The sequence below is a fragment of the Columba livia genome, chromosome 13 (assembly GCF_036013475.1).
Source record: "Columba livia isolate bColLiv1 breed racing homer chromosome 13, bColLiv1.pat.W.v2, whole genome shotgun sequence".
Taxonomy (NCBI): Eukaryota; Metazoa; Chordata; class Aves; order Columbiformes; family Columbidae; genus Columba; species Columba livia.
Window position 1 is genome coordinate 1,510,865 of NC_088614.1, and position 16,636 is coordinate 1,527,500.

Here is a 16,636-nt window from a genome sequence, read left to right on the forward strand (position 1 = left end):
TCTTTGTCAAATCCTCCATGACCAAGTAGCATGTCAATAAAATACAGAGAAGGGTTTGGACAGTACACTGTAGGTATTTGATAAAAGAAAGCTAAGAAACTGTGTTTTCCCTTGGACTTCTTAAAACAGGGTCATGGAAAAGGATATATTGAGTCTTATGGGTGGAAACGGGTGCCCAATGGCGCACAGTAAGGATATTTTAATTCTGTGAATCCAAACCAAACATTTCCAAATTCAATAGTTCCAGTAGACACATGAAAAAAGGTCCACTCGAAATTTTCTCCACAGTTGCTGGGTGAAGTCGGCAGTTTTGTTCACCATAACTGCGCATCTCCAAGCTAATGCAAGCCACAACACAAAGGAAACCATCCATCTCCCATCAGCCGTATCCTCCCCAGCACATCCACGGGGTTTTTTTACCATGAAACAACAACATCAAGAGCCAGCTCTGTTCTTCCTCACAGTTGCACCCCACCAACACCAGGATGTACTGCTGTGCTGCGGGAGCCGTATGGAGCCACAGGCTCCTCGTCGCCGTCCCCTCTCCCCGCCGAGCCCCCGCGTTCCACGGGCAGCTCACACACACACGCAGCCACAAACAGCTGGTGACTCGAGAGCCAGCAGCTCTCGGCATGTTCTGTAATTTCTCAGGTTTAACCTGTGATTCGGCTGGGATCCAGGCTGCCGGTGATTTCCAGAGCTCCGGTAAGGTTTTCATCTGCAGCTGCAAACAGGGCGAGCTCTGCTCCAGCACACTGTAGGCAGCAGAAAGCACAAGCCCAAAGAGGCAGCTCCGCACCGTCTGCTCAGCAGAACAAACCCTGTCGCTCCGGCGGGAATATTTACTACGATGGGCCGTAATCCACTTATAACATCTTCTGATGAAGTCTATCAGTGTCTAACAACTTTGATTTCAGAAGTTCAATGGCAACGGGGAGGAAAACTCACCGAGAAAAAGCCACTTCCACACAAAAAAAGCCCTTTACAAACCTGCATGCCCTGTGTTAGCAGACGTGATCATCACTTATTTGTACCTATCAGCTTTGATGATAATTGCAACCCACTTGACACTTGTGTTGAAAGGCAGTATTACCAACAAGAAATCTGATAAATATTCAACAAACTCTAAGTTCAATAATTCTATTTATCTTCCAGTCCCCGTCTCTACAACTGTTTCAAAATATTTGCGTGTTAAAGAGAGAGGGAGGGGGTGAGGGAACCCTGCTTCTCGAACCAAAATGACTGAATCACTGCATTAATGAACACAACTTTGGGTTTTTTTCTTTTTCAAGTTCAGCGAAAGAATGCCGTCTATGCAAAATTTTGATCCCACATTACAAAATAATTACATGATAATTACACGAGCATTAAGATGTCTACCCCCCGAGTAAAGCCACTGCACCCAACCGCTAAGGAAGGCAGGCCTGGAATGTTTCAGCTTATTAAGGAGAAATCCAGCATTGAGCAAAACCTCCAGCTGAAGCAGATTTCCACTCCTTTACTCCTCTGATTTCTAATTAATAATTAAAACATGTTCCTTTCTTTGGAAACCCAATTAGACTTGCGCATCAGCCTGAAAACAAACTTTTTTTAGCAGCTAAGCTACTTCTCATGGTTTAATGGGGCGGCAGGAGTGTTTTCTACACAGCTCCACTGACACAATTCATTTATTTCTTTCCGTTCTACAATGGATATTGTAATCCATCCTCCACAATATAAACATTACATTTGCACAGCTAATCAGGACGTTGGCAGCGTGAATTAGCGACCCTCTGATTCCTTCCAGTCAGGGCTGCCCCTGCTGCCTGCGCTGCTCAGGATTCTCAATTAGGCAATTAGATTTTCAGCGTCTTTTTTGCACTGTAATGCCACCTCTTTGCTCGCGTTCCGTACGACCGTGTTCGCCAAACCAAGAGTTGCGCTGTTTATTTTGGGGTGGAGAACACGGGAAAGAAGCAAAGTGTGTCGTGTTCAATCCTTTTCCCTTTCAGCCTCAGCTAACTGGGCATCAGAGAATGACAGAGGGGCCTGGGACGCCGCAAATTATCTCCATCCATATTTTTTTAAGAAGTGATTACGCAGAGTGGGCAGGAGATCCATTCTGATGGGGAATGAAGCGAAGGGAAAGAGAGACAAAATGAATAAATGAGTCCTGTCCCGGGTGCAGCGGGCTGGTACTGAAGCTCCACGCAGGGTCACCGACCTGTCCCCAGCCACAGGACAGCGACAAATTGGGGAGAATTCAGAACAGGGTGACGAAAATGATCAGTGGGCTGGATGGACTGATTTACGAGGAAAGGTGAAAAGGTCTAATTATATGTATCTTTGTAAAGAACAGCTCAAGAGGGTGCAGAACTGCCTTCAAGGGGTTCGTGTGCGCTGAGCACCCTCAACACATTCCACCAACTATGCTGGGAAGGGCAGGAAGACATCTGCAATAAATGTTAAAAAGGAGCTGTTTCCAATGGGAAAGACTAGAAATCTCATCATTCGAGAGCTGTAATGGACAAAGAGCTAAGAAAATACACTGCAGGGGGTAATGTCTGTTCTAATGTTCCTGCTTGTTTAACTCACTGACTAATGCACACTGTGGAGACAGCTGTAAAGTACGGTATATATCTCTGCGTTCTCTGCTGTGAGAAGCGCTCTGTTACAATCACTTGCTATGAAAGGCAGTGCAAGCCCTTTGGGCCAAGTCCGTGTCACCCCGTATCAGCTCCCGATCCGCAGCTGAGGAATCCAGGAGATCCAAGAGTGAGGGCAAAATTCATCCTCTCCATTCTCAAATATTAACTCATTGCAAAGTTCTTCTATCAAAACAAACAAAGCACACAACCTAAACCACTTTGCAGAATAAACCCATTCTCTGTTTTGTTCTTTAAATATGGAGTCACTTTTATGTCCTAGAAAAATCAAGTGTTTGAGAGCAAATTAACCTTGGCATTTGTGTGACTGAATAACAGAAATAAACCAAGAAAATTGAACTGTTAGAAGCAATGAACCCGACGCTCTTACTTATACCTGAGTAAATTAAGGAATACTGCCATTGACTTAAGCCAATGGAAACACATCGAATAGAACTGGTATAAACGAGCAGAGGACCAAGCCAAACACAACCAGAGCGACACATTTCCAGAGCTCAGCCCTAACGATAATTCGCAGCCAGTTCCTGGCGAGAGGAGCGATGGCAGCAGCAAAACGGCCCCAGAAACAACGCTGGGAAACCCACAAACTGCTGGTCCCTCCGCAAATCGCAACAGAAACCAGCTCGGACCGCAGCTCTGTTGGTGAATCGTTGTTTGGAGAGTTTTCAAAACTACCGTTTCCCTTACAGCTTCATTCATTTGTTTGGGAGCAGAGGAATGTGACAACGCATTCAGTGCCGTAAAAAAGAAGCCAGTAGTTGTCCCAAGCTTTGCCATTTCCATCTATTCCTTTCCTTGCTGAGGAGACAAAATCCAGACCCCCCACAACAAGTCAGTAACACCCCAGCAGTGCGATATGGAGGCTCGATGTTCTGCTAATGATCTCCTGAGTGCATCAGAGAGGTAAAAACTCAAGAGCTTTATGCCTCAGTTTCCCCATCCACGACATAAGAAATGTAATACTGACCTGCTTTGCAAAGTTTAGAATGTCGCTGTGAAATGAAGCAGCCTTGAGGAGCGAGTATTTCGCGTTGAGCTCTCACCTGATACCGCTAACGCTCAACTGCGCTCTGAGTTCAACTTCTCAGCTCACACCGCTAAAAAGATTTATACAAAAGCTTTACACATCCATGAAACGGAGCCCTCTCGTGTAGTTTACAGCATATTAAACCACCATGCATCAGCACGAGTTTTGTGGCTCTTAGGACAGTCTGTGGAAAGCACTGAAAGCAGAAAACTGATAAAAATCTGAAACCAAACCTCAGCCCTACTGCACCTATCAGCTCACTAAACCCACACATCACAGCAACTCATCCGTCTTGAACTGACCCAAGTTCACAGCTCAGGACAGAAGGTAAATAGCGGCAAACATCTCCCATGAAACTTCTGAATGTCATTTTAACTTGAGGTTTGACAAGGCCAAATGACATTTATTTTCAGCTTTAACTAGTCACTGGTTCTGCCACTTGTCCACTGCAACAGAAACTCCGTGATGCATTGACACTTCTCGCTACTGAATTCAAACCACCTTCTCTTCTATTAAGGCTTCAGCTTCGTTGCCTTGTTAACCCAGCTGGCCAGAACAAGTCAGTCCCGTCACAAAATTCTCAGCCCCACAAAGAGTTAAATAAATCCCCACATTTGCTTTTGGTTCTTATTTTATGTGTTTATTTCCAGAGCATTTCCAAATTATATTTGTTTAACAGACTAGCCTATCTAAATCTTTTTAGCCACATGTATCACTCACCAACATGATTTTATTACAACGGATATGTTATTAAAGCTTAACCTTGCACTCAGTCACTAATCAAAACCAATTCAAGCAAGCAGATCAAATGTTCCAACTTAAATCTCCTCCCTTTAAGCAAGAAATAAAGCCTGGCTGGCTTGTAGGGAAACTTCCATGTATCAGCATACCCACAGCTCGCCCAAATCAGGCACGTTTCTTAAGTCTAAGTTTAGCTGCGTTTCTGCAGAACTTTAATTCCCAAATATTGTGTTGACCCTACTGAGAGCCCAAGTGCCAGATCAGACTGCAGTAACAGCAAAAATTCACTTATGGCCAATGGAAGAAGCGAAGCTGCTGTAAGACACAGGTGAGGAACAAGCACACCAGCAACAGGACCAGGTTATGGAGAAGCTGGGATTCATCTCCCAGGAACGCTGGCGATGCCCCGTGTTAACACACAGCGCCTTCAGCTTCTTAACCAGCGAAGGGAAAAGGATAAAACCTTACGTACATACAGGAAGGCTGACTTCATCGAGACATCACTTAGGTTTTCAGATCCCTCCTTCAGCGGCAGCAGAACTCATTTTTGGGCAGTGTGAGACTGCACCTTCGCTCGGAAAACCCCAGCTCCTGCAACACGGCAGTGCCAGCGTATCGCCACCACACTGGGGACACCTGTGTCCCCCCCACACCAGGATGTGCTCCCGGTGGAGAGCCAGCCCCCCCCGTCCTGACAACAGCGAGCGCTGCTTTGCGCCGCGACGACTTCTTCTTCATAAAACGCAAAGTTTAAAATTGACATCGTAACGCCGAATCCACCCAAGCTGCCAAGAGACGTGGAACTCATGGGATCTGCGAAAGTTTTTCACACCTGTGTTTTTCTCCTGTGCCTAATATTACGGGAGGCATTTTGGAGGATTTTACAATGCGGTTTCAATGAGACACTTACAGTCTCCCTCAGGCAAATTGTCACAGCTGCAGAGGTCTGCTACCCAGCTGCCAATCACGCCGGCAGGGAGTATGTGCGCTGAAATCACAAAAAAGAGGCTTCATTAGCCTGCCCAAGCCCAAGCCGAGCCTATCTGGGCGTGCTCGAGCCCTTAAAACAGGCTTGCTTTAGAAAAAGCCACTTTTTTCTTCCCTTTCCAACTCAAGGAAAGGCTCTAGTGCTCATCGAGGAATGTATTTGTGCCAACTTCGCCCTTTCCAATCTCCATGTTTGTTTTGCTCTGCCTAAAAAAAGAAATGACATCGCCTCATAAGCTTTTATTATTAGATTAGCTGATACAGCTGGAAAAAGTGGACAAGATTACAGGTTTTGCCAGATCTGTGTCTACTTTTTCCAACTCTAGAAGCTGCTCCAGTAAATATTATTTCTCTCTACAACCTTTCCTTCCTTCATTTGCTCGGAGCACCACAGCTACAAAACCACTGGTATTTAACATGAACTGGACTGGAAGAGCATTTTTCCTCCTTCACTCCTAACTCAGAAATAGTCTGAACGAACCGATTGAATTAAAATGAAAAAAAAGAGACCCTCAGACAAGGACAAACACACAGAAGTTCAGCCCAAACGATAATCAAGTGGGAAATTTAAAAGCACATGGAAACAAGTGGCATATTGTAAGCCATTTAGCAAAGTTAATTATAGGTATTCACTACATCTGGTCTTGGCCCCTGTTCAGCAAAGTATTTAAGCATGTGCCCGGGTTTAAGCAAGCGCAGGCTGGAAAGTCTACGTGTCCTGTCACGTGCTGCCGTCCGGCATCTGCTCAAGTACTTTACTGATGCACGACCATAACATATAATAAGAATCTCCCTCAAAGTTATCTAATAAACAGCTGTTATTTTAAGAACGACACAAGCATAACACATGTTTTACGTCCCTGAAAGAGCTGGTGTCAGGAGGGTATAAATCCACGTCTAAAATAGCTTCAGACACCAAGGTGTGTATGCATATCTATTTTGTGAATGACAATAAAAAGGCGGGCACTAAACAAAAACATAATCAGACACATGGAGCTGCATATTATCCTCTGTCCATGACCGCACTTAACCTTTGCAATCCTTACTGTTTCTTTGTTATTTCTTATTGACAATTGGTTGTACTTTGCCTCAAGTTAATTTTCCCAGGAAAACAGGGACAATGTTGGGGCTTTTTTTTTTCTTTAATTTGTGACCCTTTAGATCTGCTTCTGAACAGGGAAAATAGCGACAAAATGTTCTAACAACAACACTGAAGTGGCTGAGCAGCAGACCTCCCATTTTCTGCATTTCCAGATAGTCACCAATCCCCCTGAAGATAAAAAGCGCTGGGGCAAGCTGAGCCCCCCCTCCATGGCATAAAGAGTCACAGTGGGTGCGGGTGCCTGTGGTGCTGACGCCTGATGGTTCTGGGCTCCCATTTGCAATTCCCAGGCTGTTTCCCGAGGGAATGGAACAGCCAGGCCCGACCCGCTCATGGCCCCGGCCGCTGGGGAGGGCACAGCCGGCGGCGCTGCCATTGTCACCGGCCCAGGGGGAGCAGCTGCAGCAGATGGGACCGCGCAGCAGCACCAACGGGCTGAGCCCCCGCGATGAACCCCCCGGGATGAACCCCCTGGGCTGAGCCCCCGCGATGAACCCCCCGGGATGAACCCCCTGGGCTGGACCACCCCGGGCCAGTCCCTGCAGCGCCAGTGGCCACCCCAGACAGCCTGGCGCAGGGGTACCATGTGTCCCCACAAAATCCATGGCACAGGGGTGACAACATATGCTACCCTGGACAGCCTGGAACAGGAGTGCCACACGTCTCACCACAAAAACCATGACACTGGGGTGTCACCCCAGAAAACATGGTACACGGGTGCTGTATGTGGCACGCTGAAAACCATGGCAAAGGGGTGTCACAGGGTCCACCCCAGACAGCCTGACACAGGGGTGACACATGTGTCACACCAAAAACCATGGCACAGGGGTGACAACATATGCTACCCCAGACAGCCTGGCACAGGAGTGCCATGTATGCCACCCAAAAAAACATGGCACAAGGGTGACACATGTGTCACCACCAAAACTATGGCAAGGGGATACAGCCTGGCCTAGGAGTGCCACATGTGCCACCCTGAAAACCATGGCACAGGGGTGCCACATGTGTCATCACAAAACACATACACAAAGGTGACACAGGCACCACCTCAGACAACCTGGCACAGGGGTGCCACATGTGCCACCCCAAAAACCATGGCAATGGAGGTGCTGCATGTGCTACCCCAGAAACCATGGCACAGCAGAGCCACATGTGCCACCTCCCCCCCAAAAAAAAGCACAAGGGTGCCACATATGCCACTCAAAAAAATATGGCATGGGGGGTTGCTACGTGTGCTTCCCCAGACAGCCTGGCACAGAAATGCCGTGTGTGCAACCCCAAAAACTATGGCACAGTGCTGCGGGGACACGGGGGTGTGGGTGCCACCCCCTTGGCTCCAGTGCCACCCCCCAGCTCCAGTGCCAACCCCCTGGCTCCAGTACCATCCCCTGGCTCCAGTGACAACTCTGGCTCCAGTGCCACCCCTGGCTCCAGTGCCACCCCCTGGCTCCAGTGCCACCCCTGGCTCCAGTGCCAACCCCTTGGCTCCAGTGCCACCCCTGGCTCCAGTGCCACCCCTGGCTCCAGTGCCACCCCTGGCACCAGTGCCAACCCCTTGGCTCCAGTGCCACCCCTGGCTCCGGTGCCAACCCCTTGGCTCCAGTGCCACCCCTGGCTCCAGTGCCACCCCTGGCTCCAGTGCCACCCCCCAGCTCCAGTGCCAACCCCCTGGCTCCAGTACCATCCCCTGGCTCCAGTGACAACTCTGGCTCCAGTGCCACCCCTGGCTCCAGTACCACCCCCTGGCTCCAGTGCCAACCCCCTGGCTCCAGTGCCAACCCCTTGGCTCCAGTGCCACCCCGTCTCCGCGGGGCTGAGCGCAGCTGCTGTCTGCAGGTCCCTCCACGAAGGCGCAGCCCACAGAGACATACTGGGCTTCTGGGATTCCAAAACAACAATAAGAACCTCCAGCCCTTCTCTGCTGCTAATGTTACTAATAACCTCCGTATTGTCATCTATCCTACCTGAGCTAACAGTTTATAAACCGCCACCCGCGGCTTGTCCCTTATAGTTTATTAACATACACTAATAAACAGGATGCTTCACTCCCACTGTGCTGCCAAGTGAAGCCAGTCAGAATAACTGCATTAGCTTTACTGTTCTTTCTCAGCACATTTTTTCCCACATGGGAACAATTAGGACAAACTCCCTCCAGATTATGTTTAGAGATCCATCATATTTGCAGAAAAAATAATAATAATAATCATAATCTTCTTCACAAATGCATCTGTAGGCATCTACAGATTAACCTGACTGGCGTTACCAAAACTGAGAGGCTCTTCACCTCCTCGGCATTTCCCCTGCGGGGAAAGGGTTAATGCTCCCCAGGCTCCGACTTACACCTATTATGCTCAAGTTTAAAAATAAGATGTGAAAGATGCATTATGTAAGGCCAGTACTGCTATCCTGCCCATCTCCTATTTTGGAATTAAAGATCATCATTGCTCACATCAAAGGGGCTGGGTGAGAATAAAAGAAAAGACAGGAACAATGAAAATAGCTCCCCGACACAAACCAGATCAAAGGAGCAGGCACAGAAAATGAGGAGCTAGGGGGTCCTTTAATTACTGGCCACATCCTCCAAGTCATGTGGTGAAAGCGAAGGGAAAAAAGTTTTGAAGGCCAGTGGGTTTTGTCTTGCTGTGGCTCCTGTTTCCACAGTCTGTGCCAGTTCCCTACAAACTGCTCTGCTTTTTATTTCTTTTTATTTCATTTTTTTCAAGTCAAATAGGACTCCTGGACTCCAGAACTCCTCCCTTATGGCGGGAGGAGGAGAGGGAGGAGGGGTAAGAGGGGCAGGGGTAGAGATGCTCTATGGCAATCGCCTGGAACAATTGGAGCAGGGCTGCTCCAGGCAGCGCCCCGGGAGCTGCTGTGGGAAGGAGCTGCTGCCTACCTGAGGCTACTCTTTATTTGCAGCCCTCCCGGGTGGGGAAAACTTCCCGCTCACATAGGGCAGCGCTCCGTGGGGCAGCAGATCAAACCTGCCTACTGGCTGTTTGAGCTCAGCAGCAGAAAAAAAGATTGCTCTGGGACTGAGCCTAAGTAGAGGCATGATTAAACTTCAAACATACCCCCCCCTCCCTTTTGATACACAGCAGAGAGTTGTGGCTAATGTTCCGATATGGACTTTAAAAATGCACTGCAAATAACTTACTCCAGCATGCAGGTTTAAAAATAATAAAAATTTAAACTAGCTGTGCTGGTGCAATGAAGTCAAACGTTCAACTTCACCTTTCATGAATCATTAAGGAAATGTTAAGTTATTTAAAAGGATCTCTTTTTACTTAACTCGGCTGTCAAGATGAAGATGTGCATATCTGACCACTGACTGGAGTGACACATCGCAGCGTTTACTTCCTTCTATTTGTGTTTCAAAGGCAGCGTGTTTCCCCCTAATTACTCCTGACTTATGTTCACTTTTAAAAGATAGTATAAAAATAACTGGCATAAGGAAATAATAGGCCAATGATTTAAAAGATTATGTGAAGCTGACCAAACTTTCTAGGAAATAGTAGTGCTTTGTCACTTTTTAAAAGATTTCAGAGAAGAAAAGCTCCAGGATGTTCCCAAGAAATCGTATTTGCTAATAGAGACGCTAGTGGCGGACAGAAGATGCTGAAGAGGAAAATATACTCCTGTCTCAGGTCAGTTTGCTTGGATTTATGCTGTATGCCAAGCCAGAGCATGAAAAGCATTCAGACAATTTTATAGACTGGAGAAGGCAGCTGATATCACCAAGCCAACATCTAGAAGAGGGGAACACAGGACACAAAGGCATCCTTCTTCCCATCCTATGTACAGCTTGGAAACTCCTTAGACAAGCAGTAAGGATGATCTTCTAAGAGGCAATTTAGCCTCCAGACTTCAGCAAGTGCCAAGTTACTTCATCTTCTTTCTGATGAAAGTTGCCTCCACCGTTTCCTGCTCTTGGACACTAACAGGCAGCGAGCCGCCGTTCTTGGGAGGACAGCCGAGGACTAAATTAAGCAAATATAGACTACGAGGCTGCTTTCCAAAGCGGGCATCGTGCCTAGGCGCTACATCTAAGGCAAACGCAAGGTACGCGTACCAAGTTCCAGTTAGCTGTCTCGCAAACATCCGCGGTGGGAACCTTGCCCAAGCAAAGCCTTCAAAGCCACCGCAGCTCTGGTGGGACACGCACGGGAGCGGGGGGACGGGGACATTTGTTACAGGTCTCAAAGTAGCACGTTATCCAGTTAGATAGCCTTTTGATTGAGAGCGCTTCCCTTTTGGGCTTAGTCCCAAATGCTAAGAGCAGATGAGATGGCTTAAGAAAGTCTCCAGGTAACACATGAAAAGGATGCTTAACATCCAGCTTCTGACGAAGAGCTGCACCCGGGGAGCCGCGAGGGCCAGGGAAATAAACACGGTCAATTAAATGAACTGATCGAAAAGAAATCAGAGATCACTCGGGGGAACATCTGAGATGCAGCCATATAGCCACCACAATCTTTTTGGAAGGTGGTAAAGGGGGCAAAACCCAGGAAGAACTGGAGTGCCCTACTCGTTTGGCAAAAGGTGGCTGCATAAGGAACAAAATAAACTTTGAAGGAAGAAAAATACAAAGGAAAATCCATGATGGGTTCAAAAGAGGCTCAACCAGATCACTCAAAAACCTCTTGAAACGTCAGCCCTGAGCAGGGAGCTGTAGTGAGGGAAATACAGTAAAGGCTCTTGAGCAAATGTCCTGTCCCTTCCATAGACTGTCCCACAAAATGCGCTGAGGAATCTCCCAGAACACTCCAAGATCAATTCACAAGAAGGAAATAACTGAAGTGCAAACTAATAGGGATGGTATAGAATAAGACTAATTTTTTAACCTCATCAGAAAAACACCTACATGCTCATTCATGGAAGAGAATAATTTTCTAATACTTCAGCTATTTTTGATACCTTTGTTCAAAAGACCTCAAGAGGACAGTGTGATGACCCAACAGGCCTGCTAGAGGTAAAGATCTCCATGGGAGAGCTACCTCTGCTTTGGGCCTTTCCTTTTCACCTCCGACCGCAGGTGCAGGGCTGCCCAAGCAGCCGTTTGCTTCGTCCAGGCTCCCAACGTCACCGGTAACCGAAGAAGGCAAAGCACGAGCGGCAGGCACGCTTCTCCCCTAGATAAGCACTCTGGAACAGCCACAAATGTGAAAGCAGGCTGTTGAGACAATGCCAGCCTATCTAAAAATCAAAACTAATGAGCTCAAGCTGCCGTCAGCGGGAGCACGTGTGCCTTTTCCTGCCCCACAGGTACCGCTCAAAGACCGGGAAGGCCCAAAGTGGCCTCTGACTCAGGGAAAGGGTGTCTTGCCAAGCTCATCGAGTTGTTTTCCCAGGGAACTCAACCCAGCTCGGCTGTTGGGATTGTGGAATTCCGATGTGGACTGTGGAAGTCAATCGCCTGGTTAATTCTCATTGAACTCGGCTAGAACAGAGCACTGCTCGTTAAGCCCTTTCAAACTGCCCCAAAAGCAAAACTCAAACTTCACATCCCGCTACAGGTTTATTTTTTGTGAGGAGGATCAATCACAGGCTAATTTAGTCTGGGAGGGACGCATGGAGGTCACCTCTATATAAACCGTTCCTCAAAGTTATTTTGATGCTACCACAAGAAAGCTGTGGGCATATTGGAGAAAATGTAATAACTTTTCTTTTTGAGGATACTTTACAATAAAAACAGCTCTAACTGACTAGCTCCTGGAAGCCTGTCCATCCCTGGGCTGAGAAGATACCACCTCACCCTGCTTCCCAGAATCAGGACATTTGCTTCCCAAGATCAGGACATTTGCTTCCCAAATCCCTTGCTGTGACAGTGCCTCAGCGAGGAATGAGGCAGCCCTTAGACAAGGACGCAGAGCAGTCAGTGCCTGGCCAAAAGCACCGAAACGTAAAACAAATTAGACGTATTTCTCCCTTCTACTAAGTTTCTGACTTTTGAAGCGTGGAAGATACTATCGTCTGCTGGAGTTACCAACTTTGTCTTAGTGATTTCTTCTCCTGAGTTAACAATCTCAGCCTCTGTGTTTCACTTCTTAGTTGCTGCCTCTGGCCCCACTCAAGCTTTTCTCAGTCTTTCCCCCTTCTTCCCTCCCCACGCTGTTTTGACATCTCATCTTCCTCTTGCTGGTTACTGTCCTGTCTCACATCCCCTGTCTCTAGGCCTGTTATTCTAACTTTTCTCTGGCATACAATCCATCAGCTCCCTGATTATCAAGACCATGCTCACCCTCTGTCCAACATGTTTTCTCAGACACCCGTTAACTGAAGCCTCACTGAAACTGCCCTCTCATACCGACACGAGATACGTACTCATATTGATACTTTTTGCGTAACGATTTTTGCTCAAAACCTTCAAGTTTTTCAATTCTAAAACATTTTCAAAGGCTCATGTGAGATGCCTAATGCAACTACAAACCTGATGAAAACTGCGACCAACCTGGCCGTTTCCCTCCAAGTTTAACTTGGATATAGTCCTGCACGATTCCACAGCACCAACTTAAAATAACCTGCCGAATTTCCTCCTTATTCTCTGGGGCAGATGTAATGTTCTGGATGTGACTTGAGTGAAACTCCTCAAATTATACGGCAAGAACAACCCCAGCTTCAGAGTATTTACCTGAAGACCACGCTATCCCACAGTGCCACTTGTGTTTGGTCCAGGAATGGAAGGAAAGCCAGGCTGCAGGGCCACCTGGGCCTGGAAACGGAAATGTCCCACGAAAAGCAGGAGTTGCTTCACTCATAAATGTCTCAGTTCTTACCAGAGGGACAGAAATCAGTTTGGTGGTGTTTCCCTCGGCATCCTCCGCTTTTCTGCTCCCTCCCATGCTGATGTTTCCCCTCCATCCACTGCCACCTCCCAAGCCGCTGCTACCCTGATACTACTCTCCCACCTTCACTGCTACAAGAATTCACCCAGCTTTTCCCCAGCGTATTTTTACCTCCTGCTGTCCATTGAACAGCTGAGATGCGGCAAAACAAGTATACAAGTCTGTTTCCCAGCGAGCTACTCTCTTCTTTAAGGTATCTTAACATTTAGCTGTCTGTTTTGAGGAAGAAATCCTCCTTCATCCACTGTTGTCCCCAGCTGCGTGCGCAGGGCCCGTCCGCGCTCTGCTGCAGCCTCCGCACACTCCGGCCCCTGTCCCCAGCGCCCCACGCTCCCTTCCCCACACCTCCCACCCCACGGAAACACGCGTGGGTCAGGAGAACAGGTCCCACCTGAGCACGGGGAGCAGCGGGACCGTCCTGCGGCTCTGCAGCAGGACCTGCGCGCAGGAAAACCTGCCCTCACCACCGCGCCCCCTGGGGCTGCGCAGACACGGGGACTTTCTGTTTCAGTTTTAAGTTAAAACCTGCCTCCTTGTAGTTCAAGAGCTGGTTCACCAGGCCCGTTCCTCCTGCTGCCTGCCACTGCCGGCTCTTGGTGCCCTACACACCGGCCCACACCACAAATTCAGCATCGCCCCTCAGCACAGGAGCCATTTTTCGAACGCTTGCCTTCGCGTGCAGGAGCACGGGCAGGCGGCCGGTGGGCACGCGTTATCTCTGTGAATTTTACTCACTTTTCTCTAACCAAATGGCCTCGCAGCGCTTTTCGCTTCAGCACCTGTGCTGTCAGCACTTCCGAGGCCAACGGGCTACAAGCACCGGCCAGACTTGGCAAGGCTGGTGGAGGATGAAATGGGGCTGAGGAGCAGGCCCAGTGAGACACCGCACTGCCCAGGGGCAGATTCTCCGTTGTCCCTAAGGCAGAGAAGGCCAGTGTCACCTTGTCAGTCATCTCACGGTGGCCAAACAGACCAGACCTCATTATATATTTGTTGGTTTAATTATATCAAAGATGAGAGATCAGCAGCAGTAACTCTGTAGGCTCTCAAGTCTACAAGGAGACAGTAAAAAATACCAACTTCTTTCCATACAAAGGCCCTCTAATCTGAACCATGTCCCTGTCCAAGTTGATGAGCAATGGCTGCATTGGCATCCAGCCAAAGCTTTTACATGGTGCCTTCAAGAAAGTTGTCTTCCTTCACAGCTGACTTGTCCCTTTCACACCCAAGGGTCGCGACAAGGGAGATTACCAGCTCTTTCGGCAGAGGAGACCTGTCAGTCTGTCTGACAAGATATCGGCTGTGGTTCACAGCCACATTTAGGGCTTCAGCATAGCCTTCTCTTGCCCAAATGGCCGGCAAATGCTCCACCTCTCCAGCAGCTGAGAAAAATCCCGTGAGCTTCAGCCCACGCACAAAGAAATCTCCTGTTGCCGCTCTGGGGAAAACGTGACAGAGCTCCAGTGAAAACCCCAGCCCCTTCGTGATAAATCAACCATGGTGCCTTACCTCAGTAATGCCCACGCATTTCACCAGCACATCCACACGTGCACTTGTTCCAGGATGGGAACCAACGAAATCACAGCAAAATAACGTGAAAAAATGCCAGTTTAGGTCTATGGTGTCGTGGTCCACAGGGGAGGCTTTTCCCCAACAATACTAATTACCTACGAGGCAGGATACAGCACTATACGTTAAGCACCATATCTGATCAAGCAGAAGACTTCTTGAAATGGTTTACTAGTTATTAGGTATCCTGCACTCTACATGCTGTGCTGACATAAGATTTTAGTGCTTGCAGATGCAATTAGCAAAGACTAAAAAGTATAGAAGGTTTTATTTACTTAAGGCACACAAACGACTCCTGCTCATGAACTACACCAGGAAAATCACCTTAAAAAGTGGTAAACAAATCCCGACTGCCGGGTTGCCAGTGAAAAAGATCCAAACTGGCTAAAATAGACCTGATAAGTAACTGATGTAAAATACCAATGGCACAAATCTCTGCTTTCTTCTACATGTATCTTGTGCTATGGGGCGGTGCTGGGGAGCAGGAGAGGAGGAAGAGCTGCAGAAACACCCAAGGCGCATACAGCGTGCACCGCAGTCCCCAGGCCAGCCCTTCTCTGGTGTCACTATCCGCTGGCTCTGTGGGCAAAACTGACTTTTTGTCCCCGGCAGCCAGTGAGCTCAGAGCCCGGCAGCCCGGCTGAGCCAGACCTTCCTCGTCCTTAAGCCATGCTCTGCCAAGCTCAGAGCCCAGCGCCTGGAACTTCAATGGGGGTGCTTTTCATGCAGTCACAGAGTGTCAGGGGTTGGAAGGGCCCTGGAAAGCTCATCCAGTGCAATCCCCCCATGGAGCAGGAACACCCAGATGAGGTTACACAGGAAGGTGTCCAGGCGGGTTGGAATGTCTGCACAGAAGGAGACTCCACAACCTCCCTGGGCAGCCTGGGCCAGGCTCTGCCACCCTCACCCCCAACAAGTTGCTTCTCAAATTTAAGTGGAACCTCCTGTGTTCCAGTTTGCACCCATTGCCACTTGTCCTGTCCCTGGTTGTCACCAGAAGAGCCTGGCTCCATCCTCCTGACACTGCCCCTTTCCATATTGATCCCCAGGAATGAGTCCCCCCTCAGTCTCCTCTTGTCCAGCTCCAGAGCCCCAGCTCCCTCAGCCTTTCCTCACACGGGAGATGCTCCACTCCCTTCAGCATCTTGGTGGCTGCGCTGGACTCTCTCCAGCAGTTCCCTGTCCTGCTGGAACTGAGGGGCCACAACTGGACACAATATTCCAGGTGTGGTCTCAGTTTTAAACGCGCCTTTTGTCGGCCTGAATTTCCCCAAAAAAAGCTGAAGAGGGCATGTGCTTATTATCATTTAGCACAGCGTGTGCTTGGGTCAGATACTTCGGTCTGAAAATTAGGAAAAAAACAAAATACAAAAAACAAAACCCAAAACAATTAACAGCGAGGCGCAGCTCTGCGGCCGTGATTGACTCCAGCAGCATTATCTCCCCGCGCAGCCCCGCGCCGCTCCCGCTGCCAGAGCCGCGGCCCCCGGGGCGGGCGGGCGGCCCCGCCGGCTCCGCTCCCGCCTTATCAGGCGCTCCCAGCCAGGCCGGCCCCGCCGCCGCGGGGACCCCCGGCCCCGCCTTATCAGCCGCCACAGGCCCGGGCGGGGCCGGGCCGGGCTCCCGCAGCCCCGCGGCCGGGCCGGGCTCCGCCGCCGGCCGCCCCGCTCCCGCCGAGCCCGCGCCGTCTGAAGAGAGGCAGGAACAAAACCGCAAATTT

At 49.0% G+C, this 16,636-nt stretch overlaps 1 protein-coding gene across 6 annotated transcripts in view; it reads right to left on the minus strand.

Annotated features, from left to right (window-relative positions):
- Positions 1-16,636, minus strand: part of ZNF423 (zinc finger protein 423) — a 221,125-nt gene that overhangs the window by 111,661 nt on the left and 92,828 nt on the right. The window contains exon 1 of one of the 6 annotated variants that reach the window (XM_065028593.1): positions 13,739-13,838. The exons of the other annotated variants lie outside the window; for them this stretch is intronic. The gene's annotated coding sequence lies outside the window, so the exon portion shown is untranslated. Of the gene's footprint in view, positions 1-13,738; positions 13,839-16,636 lie in introns of those variants that run through there. 6 annotated transcript variants of the gene reach the window in all.